At 39.0% G+C, this 17,693-nt stretch overlaps 1 protein-coding gene and 1 pseudogene across 4 annotated transcripts in view; both read right to left on the bottom strand.

Annotated features, from left to right (window-relative positions):
* Positions 1-17,693, bottom strand: part of USP3 (ubiquitin specific peptidase 3) — a gene marked incomplete at both ends in the record, with an annotated part of 106,393 nt that overhangs the window by 75,014 nt on the left and 13,686 nt on the right. The gene's annotated exons all lie outside the window — the stretch shown is intronic.
* Positions 9,999-10,582, bottom strand: LOC308261025 (large ribosomal subunit protein eL15-like; annotated as a pseudogene). The gene has a single exon. The product of its transcript is annotated as a large ribosomal subunit protein eL15-like (transcript).

Genomic DNA, 17,693 nt, shown 5'->3' with positions numbered 1-17,693 from the left:
TAAGATTACTATAAAATAGAAATATTGGTTTTAAATTAGTAAACTAATTTCCAATTATTAAGAACAAAACAAGTAGCTGGAAGTATACAGCTCAGTTGTAGAGTACCTGCCTAACATGCTCAAGGCCCTGGGTTCAATCCTCGGCACCACAGAACAGGTCATAGCATGAATGACAGAATCCTACAGATTATCTTAAAGCCACTTCTTTTCATCTTTGTCAGGGAAAATATATAATAAAAGAGAATTTTAGTTTTAATTTAAAGTTTATCTGGAGGATAAACATATTTACCTTGGAAATAGAACTAAAGGTTTCTCAGTCTCTTCTATGAAACTCGACATACAACATAATTTAGTTGAAATACACACCTGCACACGACACATAATAAAAATATGTCTAAGCTCCGAATATAGTATTTATTCAGCAAAATAAAAATATTAAAGGGTTTTTAATCTTATTCTAGTACTTAAAAGGTGAGAACTTTTTTCATATATTTATTGGCCATTTGAATTTCTTCTTTTGTGAAGTGTCTATTTAGATCACTTGCCCAATATTTGACTGGGTTATTTGTTTTCTTAATGCTGAGTTTCTTGAGTTCTCTGTATAGTCTAAATATTAGTCCTCTATGGGAGGAATAGTTGGCAAAAATTTTCTCCCATTCTGTTGGCTCTCTGCTGAGGTTCTGGAAAGTTTCCTTTGCTTTACAGAGCTCTTTAGTTTAATGCAATCCCATGTATTGATCTGCCTTTTAGTTTTTTGTGCCTTTGGGGTCTTGTTGAGAAAGTTTTTACCAGTGCCTATGTATTGCAGTGTTGGACCTATGCCATCTTCAAGGAGCTGCAAGGTCTCTGGTCTAATTTCCAAGTCTTTGATCTATCTTGAATCAATTCTTCTGCAGGGTGAAAAAGTGGGGTTTATTTCCTTTTTTCTTCATATGGTTACCCAGTTTTGCCAACACCATTTGTTGAAGAGGCTATCTTTTTTCCAGTGTATATATTTGGCCCCAATGTAAAAAATAAATTGGCTGTACATGCGCAGATTTGTTTCTGGTCTTCTATTCTGCTCCATTGGTCTATGTATCTGTTTTTGTGCGAGTACCATGTTGTTTTTTTATTACTATGGCTTTATAAATGTATGAAAAAATGCTCAAAATCATTACCAATCAGAGAGATACAAATAAAAATTACCCTGAGATTTCACCTAACTCCAAATAGATAGAATGGCAATCATTAAAAACACAAACAAATGCTGGCGAAGATGTGGGGAAGTGGAAACTCTAATACATTGTTGGTGGGATTGCAAGTTAGTGCAACCCCTTTGAAAAACAGTATGAAGTTTCCTCAGAAGAATGGGAATGAGGCCGGGCGTGGTGGCGCACGCTTGTAATCCCCGCGCTTGGGAGGCAGAGACAGGAGGATCGCGCAGGTTCGAAGCCAGCCGCGCATGCTGGCTTAGGAGACCCTGTTTCCAAATAAAAATGTAAAAATAGGTCTGGGAGTGTAGCCCAGAGGTAGAAGGGCTTCCAGGAACCCCAGTACCACCAAAAAAAAAAAAAAAAAAAAAAAAAAGAATGGGAATGAACCTACCATTATGATCCAGCAATACCACTTCTGGGTATCTACCTAAAAGAATGGGAACCAAACTACTAAATTAATGCATGCATATCTTGTGCTCATAGCCACATAATTCACAACTGCCAAACTATGGAACCAGCCAAGATGCCCATCAACAGATGAATTAATTACAAAACTATGGGATATATACACAATGAAATTTTACTCAGCCATAAGGAAGAACAAAATTACATCATTTACAGGGAAATGGATGACACTGGAGAACATTATGCTAAGTGAGATTAGTCAGTCACAAAAGTAAGAAATCGGATGTTCTCCCTAATATGTGGAAGCTATGGAGAAAATGGGTCATAGAAGAAACTCTAGACAAAGAAGGAGAAACTGTAGATAAGCAAATAAGATGACCTAACTGAGGAGAATGGGAAGGGGGAAAGGGAAATACCCTAATGTCCATGATGTTCATTCACAAAAATATCAATCACTAAGCCAAACATGAGAAGGAAGGGGGAAGGAATGGGGAGGGAATTGGGGAAGGGCTAAATGAGTGATGTATGTATATATGCCTCTACCATCTTGTACCTAAAGATGACTAAATACACCAATTTAAAAAATTCTTTAAATAAATGTGAGAGGAACGGAAACCTATAAAAGCTCAAAAAGTTAAATCTTTGAACTGATAAAAACTCTTTAATATGTCCAATTAAACTTCAAGTTGATGTCAAAGAAAAGACACCATGCCATGTGCTGCACAAATGGTTTTACTTGGCCACAGCAGGGTTATGTGGCATCTCACAAATGGAGTCTCACAGCCAGGCGTGGTGGCGCATGCTTGTAATCCCAGCATTTGGAAGGCTGAGACTGGAGGATCATGGTTCGCCAACAGCCTCAGCTATTTAGTGAGGCCCTCTGCAACTTAGTGAAACCCTGTTTCAAAATAAAGAATAAAAAATAGGGCAGGGGGTGTAGTTCAGAGGTCGAATGCCCCTGAGTTCCATCCCCAGACCTGAAAAATAAAAATAAAAAATAAAAAATGGCGTCTTGCCTTTTATTCTAATAAGATTTCCTCAAACCAAGGTTCCTTCTTCAACAAACCTCTTCCATTTCCTTGGATTCTCCTACCTTCCTCTCATTCTCATCTCTCAATTCCTAGGCATCTGAAACACAGGTGCCCCTGGACAGTGAGAGGCTCCTTTCACTCCCTCCTCTTCAGAGCAGGCCCCAGAACCTTCCCCAGTCCCTGCTTTCATCTCAGCCTCAAGTTCTTCAAGGTAGCAGGAGAGATCTTGGGTTTGAAAAAATGGAGAATCTTGATCCTTTCCTGAGTAGGGCCATTCTCTAGAAGATAGAAACTAGAACTCAAGCTAAACAGGCAACAAGACCTCAGGCTCATTTTCTTTCTAAGGCAAAAAGCTTTAACTTTCGTGTATACCAGGGGTTCAGAGGCAGAGGGAAGGCATTAAGTGATCTACAGGTCAAAAATGGCTTTGCCCTCTGTCATTCCAGTGAGAGAAATAGCAATCTGAGAGACAAAAAAGGGCAGAAAATCAGAGAATTCTGTGCTTAAAGGGGCCTATTTACACATGAATGTTTTCAGGTTGTGTTTAAAAGACAAAATGGCATTTACATTGAATATCATATAATGTCCTTCCTACAGAACCACTAATCTCCAATATCCTCTTACAATATTCTCTGTAAAGAACCTAATAATACATTTGACATTCATAAGTTATTAATTTTTTTTATAATTGCTGCTTATGACACAACTGTTACTGTCTCTACACACAAAATAATACAAGAACGTAGTGCTAAAAGGTAAGCCATTATAGTTCATCCATTATTCAGCAGTTTAAGAGAAGGTTACCTTCTCAACAATTCAGAAAGGTAAGGATCAGATGACTAGGATTCTAATCCTGGCTCTACCATTACTAGCTACAAAAGTGAGAATACCACTACTATTCTATTTCTTTATTGTAAAATAAGAGTAGGTAATGACCATGTACCCTTCAAAGAATGTAAGAACTGGCAAAAAAAAATTTTAGATGAAACAATAATGTCCTCCCTTATAAATTTATAACATTCTTCCCAATTCTATTTTTCATCTAGTTTTCTTAAAAGACTTCAACAAAAATTATCTGATAATGTAATATAATTTTCTAAACCAAAGGTTTTCAGATTTTTTCCTTCATTTCATGGCCCCTTAGAAGCAGGCACCTTCCTACCACATTGCCAATCAGTAATAGTAATTCACTGCAACAGGTGTGGGAAGTAGTCACTGCTCAAAGCTGTTACAAACATACTGTAGGAACAGAAAAACTCAGAACCCATCATACTCTGTGTGTGTTTGTTTATATACAATGTGTGTGTGTTACTGCAGATTGAACCTGGGGCATTCTACCTCTGAGCAATACCTTCAGCCCTTTTTATATTTTATTTTGAAACAAGGTCTCACTAAGTTACTGAGGGACTCCCTCAACTGCTGAGGCTGGCCTCTAAGCTACAATCCTCCTGTAACATCCTCCCAAGTACGAGGATTAAAGGTGTGTGCCACCACACCCAGCTCGAACTTACAATTTTTTAAAATGCAACACTCTCAAACTATTAATAACCCATAATAAAGCACCCATAATAGGTGTTTTTTTTAAAAAAAACAAGTTCAGCCAGGAATGATGATACACACCTATAATGCCAGTAACTTGGGAGGTTGAGATAGGAGGATTGCAGGTTCGTGGACAGCTTCAGCTACTTTGTGAGGCCCTCCAGTACCTAGGGAAACCCTACTTCAAAATAAAGAATAAAAACTGGGGGCATAGCTTGGAGATAGAATGCCCTTGGGTTTAATCTCCAGTACCACAATAAAAATAAAAATAAAAAATAAATAAATAAAAAGTTTTAAAAGGGCTGGGGTGTAGCTCCGAAGTAGAACCACCCTAGGTTCACATTCCTAGTACCACGATCAATCAATCAACCAAAGGTCATCTGTAATTAGTTAATATTTATATAATATACACTGTATACCAACACCAGACACTATGACAACCAGTTTGTAAATGTTACTTCATGTAATCTTCTACAATCTCAAGGAGGTACAAACCATTATTTGACCTGGCTTACAGATTGGGAAACTGAGGCACAGACAAGTTTTTATCTTACTAAGGTAAGAAACAGAGAATGGACCATGACAAAGCAGTAAATCCAGAAGGCTTCCCACTTTTGTGGTTTGTTTTCTCATTTTGTTTTATTAACTTTGTAGTCAGGGTCTCACGATGTTGCCCAGACTGGCCTTGAACTCCTTGGGCTCAGGTGATCCTCCTGCTTCAGCTTGCTGAGTAGATGGGATTATAGGCATGTGACAGGGCATGCCACTACATCTACCCACCTGCAGTTTTTGTTTTAAAAAGATACCATACCATGTGTTTCTTTATTTACGTATATTTTCTATATCTGCAAATAATTTTTTTTTTTTTTTGGTGGTACTGGGGTTCCTGGAAGCCCTTCTACCTCCGGGCTACACTCCCATGGGCTACACTCCCAGACCTATTTTTTAACTTTATGTGGAAACAGGGTCTCTTAAGCCAGCGAGGCTGGCTCCGAACCAACGCGATCCTCCTGTCTCAGCCTCCCAAGTGTGGGGATTACAAGCGTGCGCCACCAGGCCCGGCTATATCTGCAAATAAATTTTGAAAGTCTAAAAGGGCGGAACAGTACTACACTGTTTCAATTATTGTAGCTTTATATGGTTTGAAATCAGAAAATATACATCTTCTAGCTTTGTTCTTCTTTGAGATTGTTTTGGGTATCTAGAGTCCATATTCCATATCAGGATAGATTTTTTCTGAAAAATAAATAAATAAATGTATGATAGCTTCACCTAAAAAAAAAAAAAGAACAGAAAAAAAATATTCTCTGGTAAAAAAGAAAGCAAAAAGAAATATTGAACTGTTATCTTTTAGTCATCAAAAGCTTGGTATCAGACAAATGAAACTGTTTTGTGAGATTATCATCGTTAATATTGGATAAATTGCTATAAAACTAGATGTCAACCACTAAGCCAAGCATGGGAAGGAGGGATGGGGAGGGAACGGGGTGGGGATCGGGTAGGGGCTAACTGGGCGATATGTGCATGTATGTCTACAAAAGTATTTTCTTTATACCATTATGATGTATGAATACATTGCACCAATTAAAAAAAAAAGAAAATCTAAAAGGGCATATAGCAACTGTTAACAATTCTGTAAAATGAATGGTATAGGGATTGGAGCTACATGGACCTACTTTCACTTTTAACTATACTGTTTGAAATTGTTCAAAATGCATTACTTCTTTCACAATAAAAGTTAAATTTAAAGAATTTTAAAGTTAAAAATACTGGTATTATATTTGTCCTAATGAAATGGGCTATTCAAAATTTCTAAATTTTCAACCAAGAGTAGTAAATTAAGTAGTAAATTAACTCAATATTATGACTCTGGATTCATAAAAATATAATCAATAAAAGATTTAAAAATTTACCGCTTATTAAAAGCTGGGTGTGGTGGCGCACGCTTGTAATCCCAGCATTTGGGAGGCTGAGACAGTAGGATCACCGTTCAAAGACATCCTCAGCTACTTAGTGAGGCCCTTTGCAACTCAGTGAGACCCTGCTTCAAAATAAAGAATTATAAAAAAAAATTAGGTCTGGGGGTGTATCTTGGAGGTAGAATGCCCCTGGATTCCATCCCCAGTACTGCAAAAAAAAAAAAAGTGCCCCTTATTAAAACATGCATATATACAATGTAAATTTCAATAGTAATCATGTTATTTTTCTTAAATTTGAGAGTAAGGCAAGTAACATCATAAACTATGCCAATATAAATAATAAATAAATAAATAAATAAATAAATAAATAAATAAAAAATAGAAATATATTCCATACTCTCCAATTGGTACACTTTTATAATTAAGAGCAAGTTATCTTCTATATACCATAACCTCTGTGAGCTCACACTCACAAGCTCATGCTATGCTAAAAGTTCTAAAGTCTATGTTTAACTTGAATCCCCTGAAATTACTGGGGGAAGGAATTGGTATTACAAAAAGAAAGCAGGAACTAAGCCACAATGTAGTCCAGAAAAGAAGAAATCAAACTATACTAAGCAACTGCCAAAGGTGCCAAAGCAGCCCAAGTGCAGCCAAAATCATTGTATGATGTCCCCCTCTCCCACAATGCTGTTCATTAGGGGAATGGGTATTGGGTTCCCAGGGAACAGGGCAACAGGAGAAGTCTCATAAAAAACAAGAGGTGCCAAGGGCCAAAGGAGTGAGCCAAGGAAGCACTTGAAAACTAAGAAGTCCAAATACTAGGGAACAAAACCATGCCTGAGCACCAAATATATGGGAGTCAAGGCCAATACCACATAACCAAGAAAAGAGTTCAGGCACATGCAGGGAGACAATTAACAAGCAAAATTTATTTCAGTTGCCTTTCTATTTTCTCCCATGAAAACCTTTCCCATTCTCCTCCTCCTGACAACTCTTATCTATATTTTTATTTTTATTTAATTACTTATTTATTGGTGGTACTGTGGGTGGAACCCAAGGGCTTTCTACCTCCAGGCTGTACTCCCAAACCTATTTTATATATTTGGAAACAGGGTCTCCCTAAGGTGCCAAGAGCCTCACTAAATAGTTGATGCTGGCTTTGAACCTGTGCGATCCTCCTGTCTCAGCCTCCCAAGTGCAGGGATTACAAGCATGTGCCACCACGCCCGGCTTTATTTTATTTTTTATTTATTTATCTTTGAGGTACCGGGAATGGAACCAAGGGCATTCTACCTCCAAGTTACACCCCCAATACTATTTTTTAGTCATTTATTTATTTATTTATTTATTTATTTATTTATTTATTTATTTTGGTGGTACTGGGGTCCCTGGAAACCCTTCTACTTCCGGGCTACACTCCCAGACACCTATTTTTTTTATTTTTATTTGGAAACAGGGCTCTTAAACCAGCAAGGCTGGCTTCGAACCTGCACGACCCTCTTGTCTCCGCCTCCCAAGAGCTGGGATTACAAGCATGGGGCACCACGCCTGGCTTACTTAGTCTCTTCTTTCCCTCCCTTCCTTCCTTCCTTCCTTCCTTTCGCGGGTTTGGGGTAGAACCTAGGGTCATTTGACCTCCGAGCTACACCCTCTGCCCTATTTTTTATTCTTTATTTTGAAACAGGATTGAGTTGCAAAGGGCCTCACTAAGTAGCTGAGTTGCTAAGATTGGTCTCAAATCTGTGATTCTCCTGTCCCTGCCTCCCAAGTACTGGGCTTACAGGCCTGCACCACTAAGCCCAGCTCTCACAACTGTTTCTTAAAGTCCCTAGCAAATTATTCCATAGCCAGCCCAGACCAAAACTCTGCCTATATTGTTTTTGAAGAACTAGGCAAAGGTATTAATTACCTGCCCTTGACCCCCTAACCCTGCCAAAATAAAATCTATCTTTATATAAAAGTGTACCAAACAAAGCCTGGCATTGGTGGTGTACACTTATGATCTCAGTACTTGGATGGCTAAGAAAGAAGGATCACAGGTTCCAGGCCAGCCTCAGCTACTTAGTAAGGCCCTCCACAACTTTGTGAGACCCTGTTTCAAAATAAAGAATAAAAAAAAATAGAGCGTGCTGAGCGTGGTGGCACACACTTGTAATCCCCGCACTTGGGAGGCGGAGACAGGAGGATCACACAGGTTTGAAGCCAGCCGCGCTGGTTTAGGAGACCGTTTCAAAAAAAAAAAAAATAGGTCTGGGGATGTAGCCCAGGAGGTAGAAGGACTTCCAGGAACTCCAGTACCACCCCCCCAAAAAAAAAGAAAAAAAATAGAGAGGGGGGGGTTGGAGGGGGGGGATAGCTCAGAGGTAGAATGCCCCTGGGTTCAATCTCTTGTACTGAAAAAAAAAAAAAGTACCAAACAGAATAGGTTGCTTCCATAGGAATTTAACTGTATTTTGTAGACTCAAAAGTAGGTCTTAGAAGTTATATGATATAATAAACGAAGGATGCATTTCAGAAGCAACAATATACCATTCTTTTATTCTATGACCTTACCCTAACAGTTGATTCCAGAGCCTGCTTCTTCACTGTAAAATGAGGCAATACCACCTCTGTTTCACATGGCTATGGTAAGGATTTCATGAGACAAACTTATAAAGCACATAGCATATAGCCTAAGAAAAGCAGCCAGTGAATATCAATTCCTTTCTCCTAAAAACGTATTTATTTTATTTTATTTTTTTGTGTGGCACCAGGGCTCCTGGAAGCCCTTCTACCTCCGGGCTACACTCCCAGACCTATTTTATACTTTTTTATTTTTGGAAACAGGGTCTCTTAAGCCAGCGCAGCTGGCTTCGAACCTGTGCGATCCTCCTGTCTCTGCCTCCCAAGCGCAGGGATTACAAGCGTGCGCCACCACGCCCGGCTAAAAAACATATTTAAAAGAATAAAATGACAGGAGTTACCAACTAAAATAATACACACTGCAGTTAACAGATGTTTACATAAACCATGATTAATGTTCAGAATTTTTCTTTAGCTGACATTCCTCCTCCTCCTCCTCCTCCTCCTCCTCCTCCTCCTCCTCCTCCTCCTCTTCTTCTTCTTCTTCTTCTGCAGTACTGGGAATGGAACCCCAGGGGCATTCTACCGCCAAGCTACACCCTTAGCCCCTTTTTTTTTAATTCTTTATTTTGAAATAGGGTCTCACAAGTACAGAGAGCCTCACTAAGTAGCTAAGGCTGGCTGTGAACCATAGTCCTCCTGTCTCAGACTCCCAAATGCTAGGATTACAAGCATGTGCCACCACACCCAGCCAGCTGACATTCTTTAAAAAACTGAAGTTGATAGTATCTCTCCACAGAAAAATTCCAAATATATGTCATATTAATGGCAGCGAAAATTCCTCAAAAACTCCTTTAATTAAAATACATCCAAAATATCAAAAGAATAAAATACTCAATTTAAATAAGATTATTTCAAAATTTAACTATTATAACCACTCAAGTATCAGAATCATTAAATTTTTATGTATCTAATATAAAATACTTTTAGAAACAAAATGCATTTTAGAAGCACATAATGAGAGATAATGTAAGGATGTGTAAACAATAAGATGCTATTCAGATAAAACATTTAAGAACATAAGCAATGCAAGTTATCAAAACTACACTGAAATACATCAAATTCAGAGGCATTCAGAACAGATTTTAAATCATGGTTCATCAATCTAAGCAATCAAGACATACTTAATTATTCTATTTAGTGCATTATCAGTACATTATCAGTAGAGTAAGAAATGAAAATGTCAACATTCAGACTAAGAAAGATGCTAAATAAGACGCTAAGTTCTTTTTTTTTAACTGCCCTAAATTGCTTATTAGGTATGAACTTTACAAACATTACTTATATTAGCAGTAAAGATGGAGCTGGAGAGTATTAAGCCTTCTCCAGGCTGCGCTGTGGGAACCACTAATAGTGCGGTGAAACTTGTGACTCTTTTCAAGGCCACGACTCTCTTAGCCTGCAGGTGTCAGCCCGCGCCTCTCCCTGTGCTTGTGGACTTAGTGTCAGGATTTCTTCTGACAGCTTTATGGAATGGATCAATGAGGATAACCTCAAAGAATTTGTATGTGAAATCTTCACCAATCCAGTAATAATTTAGGCCTCTCACAGCGCCACAGTGGTGTCCAGCTCTCTTCTCAGCCACAGACTGAAGGCTTCCTGCAAACTTTAGCTGGTTAACACCATGATGAACAGGCTTGCCATAGCCTCTTAAGAACTGGGCGCTTGCCTCCACCCTGGCATACGCGATTCCTGTGTATGGCATTACTTTGCTTGGCCCTGTATCCCAGCCTGCACACTTTATCTGGCCAGGTGGGGCAGGGAGCCCTGTAGAGCGCCAAGAGCTGAGGATATTGCCAGCAACAGGAGAAAGCGCATCACATCCAACTGCTTCTTCCTCTAACTCCTGGTTGCACTTGTATGCGCCCATCTTGGCTTACCTGATGGCTGCTGCCAGACGGAAAGGAAGGGCCTTTCTCCCAATGTGCTAAGTTCTTTTTTTTTTTTTTTTGGTGGGTCTGGGAATAGAACCCAGGGGCATTCGACCTCAGAGCTACACCTCCTGCCCTACTTTTTATTCTTTATTTTGAAACAGGATCTCACTAAGTTGCAGAGGGCCTCACTGAGTAGCTGAGGCTGTCCACAAATCACGATTCTCCAATCTCAGCCTCCCGAATGCTGGGATTACAAAAGTGGGCCGGTTTTTTTTTTTTTTTTTTTAAGTGGTGGTACTGGGGTTCCTGGAAACCCTTCTACCTTCGGGCTACACTCCCAGACCTATTTTTTACATATTTTTTTTTATTTGGAAACAGGGTCTCTTAAACTGGTGAGGCTGGCTTTGAACCTACATGCAATCCTCCCGTCTCTGCCTCTCAAGTGTGGGGATTACAAGCATGTGCCACCAAGCCCAGCGAAGATGCTAAATTCTTAATGTGAACTGTTTTAAAGTCCAGTATCCGGCCGGGCGTGGTGGCGCACGCTTGTAATCCCCGCGCTTGGGAGGCGGAGACAGGAGGATGGCGCAGGTTCGAAGCCAGCCGAAGCCAGCCACGCGCGCTGGCTTAGGAGACCCTGTTTCCAACTGAAAAAGGTTAAAAAATAAGTCTGGGAGTGTAGCCCGTGGGAGTGTATCCCGGAGGTAGAAGGGCTTCCAGGAACCCCAGTACCACCAAAAAAAAAAAAAAAAAAAGTCCAGTATCCAAAACATTGAGGTTATAGGCCAAGTCATATAAAAATATTTTAATTCCTTTTGTTTTAAGCTAAGAAGTAAATAGGAATGATTTCACATTACACCAGATTTATGATATTACAGCTTATTTATCAAACAATAAGTTTTAACTTCTACCCTAAATAATTCAATTATTCTTTATCACTTTATTTTTTTTAAGAGTGGTGTTCTTAGAACACATTAGAAATTAATTTTGAAACTGTGCTATATAGCCCATCTTCCCAATCTATTCCATGTCAGGATATGCCCAGAAAATGATAACATCTGTACGGTACATGCACATAAACTGAAGAAGCTTCTCAGGGCCAGAAGTGATCTGTTTGGGGGCTCAGCTACCCTATACTGAGAAGATCATTTACTTAAATACAGATGTAATATTTATTTTTTATTTTGTATTTTTGGTGGTATTGGAGGTGAAACCCAGAGGCTTTCTACCTTTGGGCTATACTCCAGACCTATTTTATACTTTATTTGGAAATAGGGTCTCACTAAGTAGCTGAGAGCCTCACTAAGTAGCTGAGGCTGGCTTTAAACCTGTGCAATCCTCCTGTCTTAGCCTCCCAAGTGCTGGGATTACAAGCGTGAGCCACCACACCCAGCCTAGATATAATATTTAACCAATCTGTGGCCCCTCTGGTGGGAAGCTGTGCTAGTCTTTAATATGGTTACCTAGCAATACAGCAGGAAGAGATCTCCCTTCTGTTCCTATGCCCACTTGTTGCATCAAGTACCTGAGAGGACCAGAAGCATTATCTGGGAACTTAGGATGCAGTTCCTCTGAGTCTATGTGGTTCATAATCATCAATCCTGAGACATTTGAGAGAAAGTAGATGCTGGAATCCTTATTTCTACCCTATGCAGAACTGTTTCATCTTCCTGCCAATCTATGACCCTGAGGAGTAGCCAGTCAGCGGTCCACATGAAGGAACCTAAGGTAACTTAAATTACAAGTGAGAAGTCCTAGAAACAGCTAGGTCTGAGTATTCAGGTGGTAAAATAGCACTGATGAGTATGTATGCAGTTAAAATGAACCTTGACCCAAAAAATATGGTTAATTATTACTTGACTAATAAAAATGTTCCTAAGGCCATTTCCACCTCTAATTTTCAAGGTTTTCCAGACAGAAAAATAATTATAGTAAAATATTATAAAATACCAGCATCATTCTTCACAGAGCTAGAAAAAAATTCCTAAAATTCATATGGAAAAACAAGAGACCCAGAATAGCCAAAGCAATTCTTTGCAATAAGAACCACTCTGGAGGCATCACAAGACCTGACTTCAAATTATACTACAAAGCTATAGTAATTTAAAAAAAAAAATCATGGTTCTGGTACAAAAACAGACATATAGACCAATGGAATAGAAGATTCAGAAACAAATCCTCACGCCTATAGCCAGCTGATTTAGACAAGAGTGCCAAAAACATATGCTAGAGAAAAATAGCCTTTTCAACAAATGGTGCTGGGGAAACTGGCTATCCGTATGTAAAAAAATAGAATTAACCCCCAACCTCTTACTCTGCACAAAAGTAAACTCAAAATGGATAAAAGACCTAGAAACTGGACCAGAGACTTGGCAATTACTAGAAAAGGGCATAGCACCAACTCTTCAAAACACAGCACTGGTAAAGACTTCCTCAATAAGACCCTCATTACTCAGGAAATAGAAATGAGAATCAATAAATGGTACAGGATTAGTTTAAAAAGCTTCAATAAAAGCCAGGCATACTTCAGTACAAGCTGGGTGTGGTGGTGCACGCTTGTAATCCCTACGCTTGGGAGGCTGAGACAGGAGGATCACACAGGTTCAAAGCCAGCCTCAGCTACTTGGTGAGGCTCTCAGCAACTTAGTGAGACCCTGTTTCCAAATAAAACATAAAATAGGTCTGGGAGTATAGCCCGGAGGTAGAAAAGCCCCTGGGTTCCACCCCCTGAACAAAAAGAAAAGAAAAAAAAGCTTCAGTACAGTAAAGAAAACCTCTATGAGTCTAAAGAGACAGCCTATAGAATGGGAGAAAACCTTCACCAGCTTCTCCTCTGATAACAGAATTAACATCTGAAATGTACAAAGAACTTTAAAAAATCTTAACATTAAAAAAGTAACCAGTCAAGAAAATGGGCAATGTATCTGAAGATACTTCTCAAAAAAAAAATACAATAAGATTTCAATGGCCAATAAACATGAAAATATTCTATATCATTAGCAATCAGAAAAATGCAAATCAAAACAACACTAAGATTTCAACTAACACCAGTTAGAATAGCCATCATAACAATACAAACAATAAATGCTAGTGAGAATTTGGGGAAATAGAAACTCTTACACACTCTTGGTGAGATTGCAAATTACCATAGCCACTATGGAAATCGGTGTGAAAGTTCCTCAAAAGACTGAGAACAGAACCACTCTATGATCCAGCTACACCCCTCTTGGAGATCTTCCTGAAGGAAACAAAGTCAGAATATTATAGAAATACATACATATCCATGTTTACGCAGTACAATTCATAATAGTCAAACTATGGTACCAGCCTAGGCAATAAATAAATGAAAAATAAAGTTGAGCAAATAAGTATGTATGGTGCAGATAACGGGAACTGTATTCTCACTGTTGGAGAAGGACATTACAGACATGGGAGATCATAGGAATAGGACCCATGGTGTTGAACAGCACTGTAGGTAATGTAGGTAACCATGAGTCCAATATGCTTCATACTGAACTCGTGGCTACATATACACAAAGACATAAATATATGTAGTATGCCTATTTAGTTGTATTTCTTAGCTCTTGCCTGCTGAGAGACTTTAGTCTACAAATATTATTCCCAACCAAAAAGAATGGCTTCTTGGAGAAATGGCTGATTCCAAGGCTGGGGCAGACTGAGTACAAGATACACCTGGAACATTTTGCAATGCCAGAAAGTAAAAAAAGGCTTAAAGAATAATGGGGACATAGCACAGTTATACATTAAAGAGGTTCCCACTGGCCAGATCCAAGACAATTTGAGTCTCATAATAAATAATAACAGAAGCTGGGCATGGAGGTACATGCCTGGAATACCAGTACTTGGAAAGCTGAGACAGGAATACTGCAGGTTCAAGGACAGCTTCAGCAAGTAATGAGACTCACATCAACCTAGTGAGACCCTATTTAAAAATAAAAATAAAAAGTACAGCTGGGAGTGAAGCTCAGAGGTAGAATGGCCCTGGGCTCACTCCCCAGTACCACAAAATAAGTAATAACAGAATATCAAAAAAATACACAAAAATCTATGAGTCCATACTAAGATAAATAAAACAAGTGGAGGAGAAAGAAAAGCCTATTCTTACAGAATACCAGCCAACATAGAGAGAAGAAACATGAATTAGAAAATCAACATTTTGTGCCAGGTGTGGTGGTGTACACTTGCAATCCCAGTACTTGAGAGGCTAAGACAAGAGGATCACAGGTTCGTGGCCAGCCTCAGCTACTTAATGAGGCCATCCACAACTAAGTGAGGTCCTTTTTAGAAATAAAGAATAAAAAGTCGGGCTAAGAGTATAGTTCAGAGGTAGAATTGGGTTTAAGTCCTAGTACTGCAGAAAGAAGGAAGGAAGGAAGGAAGGAAGGAAGGAAGGAAGGAAGGAAGGAAGGAGAAAAAGAGAGAAAGAAAGAAATTATTGAGACAACTGAAGAAATCTGAATATGGAATGTACATTAGACAAATACTATTTATTGAATGAGTATTAAATGTCATGATATGACCATATCTTATGCTTATTAAAAAGAAAGTCCTTGTTCTTGGGGGGGGCTATTTATGGATAAAGGAACATTATGTCTGCAAATTAATCGGGAGGATATATAAAGAGAGGACACATACGTAAGTAATATAGGAAATGAGGCAAAATCCTAACTGGCAAGTCTAGGCAAAGAGGATATGTAAGTTTTTGTACTATTTTTAGCAATGTTTCTTTAAGCATGAAATTATATCAGAATTAAATGTGTTTTTAAACTTTAAGATTAAAAATACTGTGTGCTTTACTACAAATTAAGAACATACTTCTATAAAAAGCTAAATACAAGGACAGAAGTTACCAATATACAGTCAAAGAATCCTATAAATCTTATACTAACTTCTCTTCATTAATGGATGATGAACTAGTCTAGTAAAAATATTACAGCATGCTGGGCGTGGTGGCACATGCTTGTAATTCCCGCGCTTGGGAGGCGGAGACAGGAGGATTGCGTAGGTTCTAAGCCAGACACGCTAGCTTAAGAGACCCTGTTTCCAAATAAAAAATATAAAATAGGTCTGGGAGTATAGCTTGGAGGTAGAAGGGCTTCCAAGAACCCCAGTACCATCAAAAAAAAAAAATTACAGCATTATTAACTACAATAGTTCAAGTCATCTTCCAGCTATGTTCCTTTACCAGGATTACATATCCAAAGCTGAGCTTGTGATTTAACTTCCCAGGCAAACATCTTTGGGTTTACCTGTTTTTTCTGTTAACTCTAATAATATAAACAATATCATATATTTTTTCTGTTCATCAGAGAATATAAGCTTGAATATGAACTTTTGTTCAAACAGATTAATACAAAATTTCATTTTGGTGACTTAAGTCACTCAATAACTAATAAGACCCATTTCTGATAGGGCAAACTAGATTCAAAATTATATTCATTTTCAAGTGGACCTCGAAGCATACCAACTTCTCACTTATTTCCTTTTATCTAAAAATTTCATGAAAGTGACAATAAAGAGATAAAACAGACACAAATGCACAGAACAAAGAAAATATGCAAGGCCACCAAAGCAGACAAAAGATTTCAACAGGTTTTTGGAAGTCTGAGGACCAATGGCAATCTTAGTATCTCAAAGGAAGCTGCAGCCCAAATGCCCACAGAGAAGGGGTATAGCTGGGAGGTGGGTCTGGGCACAAGGACATAGAAGGGTGATGATGGCACTAAAAACAAGTAGTCTGAGGCCCATAAGGACAACTGAGTCACGGAACATTCTGTGCCCTATGGTCAGGATATCAGCAGACAACTGGACAGCCTTGAGGGGAGATTAGAAACTGCCACACTTAAAAAAAAACTTTCCACACAGACATCTGAGTGTCTTCCTGCAATGAAGAAGCTTGTTCCTCACCTCACCTCACAGGAAGCCCACTGTATCTAAGCACCACCCATTTTAGAGAGATACATGTTTCACTATTATATGAAAAGAAATGGACAAAACATATTTTTTCTCTATCTTTTTTTTTTTTTTTTGCAGTACCAGGGATGGAGGGGCTTTGTACCTCCAAGCTACACCCCCAGCCCCAGTTTTTTAATTTTTTTAGTTTTTGAAACAGGACCTCACTGAGTTGCGAAGGGCATTGCTAAGTAGCTGAGGGTGTTCAAGAACTGCGATCCTCCGGTCTCAGCCTCCCAAATGCTGGGATTACAAGCATGAGCCACCAAGCATGGTGACAAAACATATTTTTAAAGAAAGCCTCCAAGTGGCCTGGCATGGTGGCGCACACTTGTAATCCCAGTACTTGGGAGGCTGAGACAGGAGGGTTACATAGGCTCAAAGCCAGCCTCAGCTACTTAGGCTCTCAGCGACTTAGTGAGACTCTGTTTGCAAATAAAATATAAAAAATAAGTCTGGGAGTGTAGCTTGGAGGTAGAAAGCCCCTGGGTTCCACCCCCAATACCACAAAAAAATAAAAAGAATAAAAAAGGCTCCAAGTGAAAGAATCACTGTAGAAAGAGGAAACAGAAAATACAAAGAGCACAAAAAAACTTTAAACTCTAAACCCTGGAATGGTAAGAGAAGATACTGCAAAACAGCAACAGGATATATGTAAAAGGACTGGCCAGAAAAAAATGAGCTCTTAAAAATATATTCAAAGTTGATCCTGGAGTGGTGGCACACGCTTGTAATCCCAGCATTTGAGAGGCTGAGACCAGAGGATCACAGTTAGGAGACAGCCTCAGCTACTTAGTGAGGCCCTCTGCAACTCAGTGAGACCCTGTTTCAAAAAAGAATACTAAATAGGGCAGGGGGTATAGCTCAGAGGTCAAACGCCCCTGGGTTCCATCCCCAGACCCACAAAAATAAATAAATAAACATATATAAATGATCAAAATCGAACAAAAGAAGCCAGGCTTGGTGGCACACACTTGTAATCCCAGTGCCTGGGAGGCTGAGACAGGAAGAGCTCAGGTTTGCGGCCAGCCTCAGTTACTTAGTGAGGCCCTGTTTAAAAAAAAAAAAAAAAAAAAAACCAGCACTGCAAAAAATTAATTAATTTAATTAAATAGAACTCAGAATAGAATAGAG

This window comes from Muscardinus avellanarius, assembly GCF_963383645.1.
Source record: "Muscardinus avellanarius genome assembly, chromosome: 3".
Classification (NCBI taxonomy): Eukaryota; Metazoa; Chordata; class Mammalia; order Rodentia; family Gliridae; genus Muscardinus; species Muscardinus avellanarius.
This window is presented reverse-complemented; position numbering and strand designations above follow the sequence as displayed.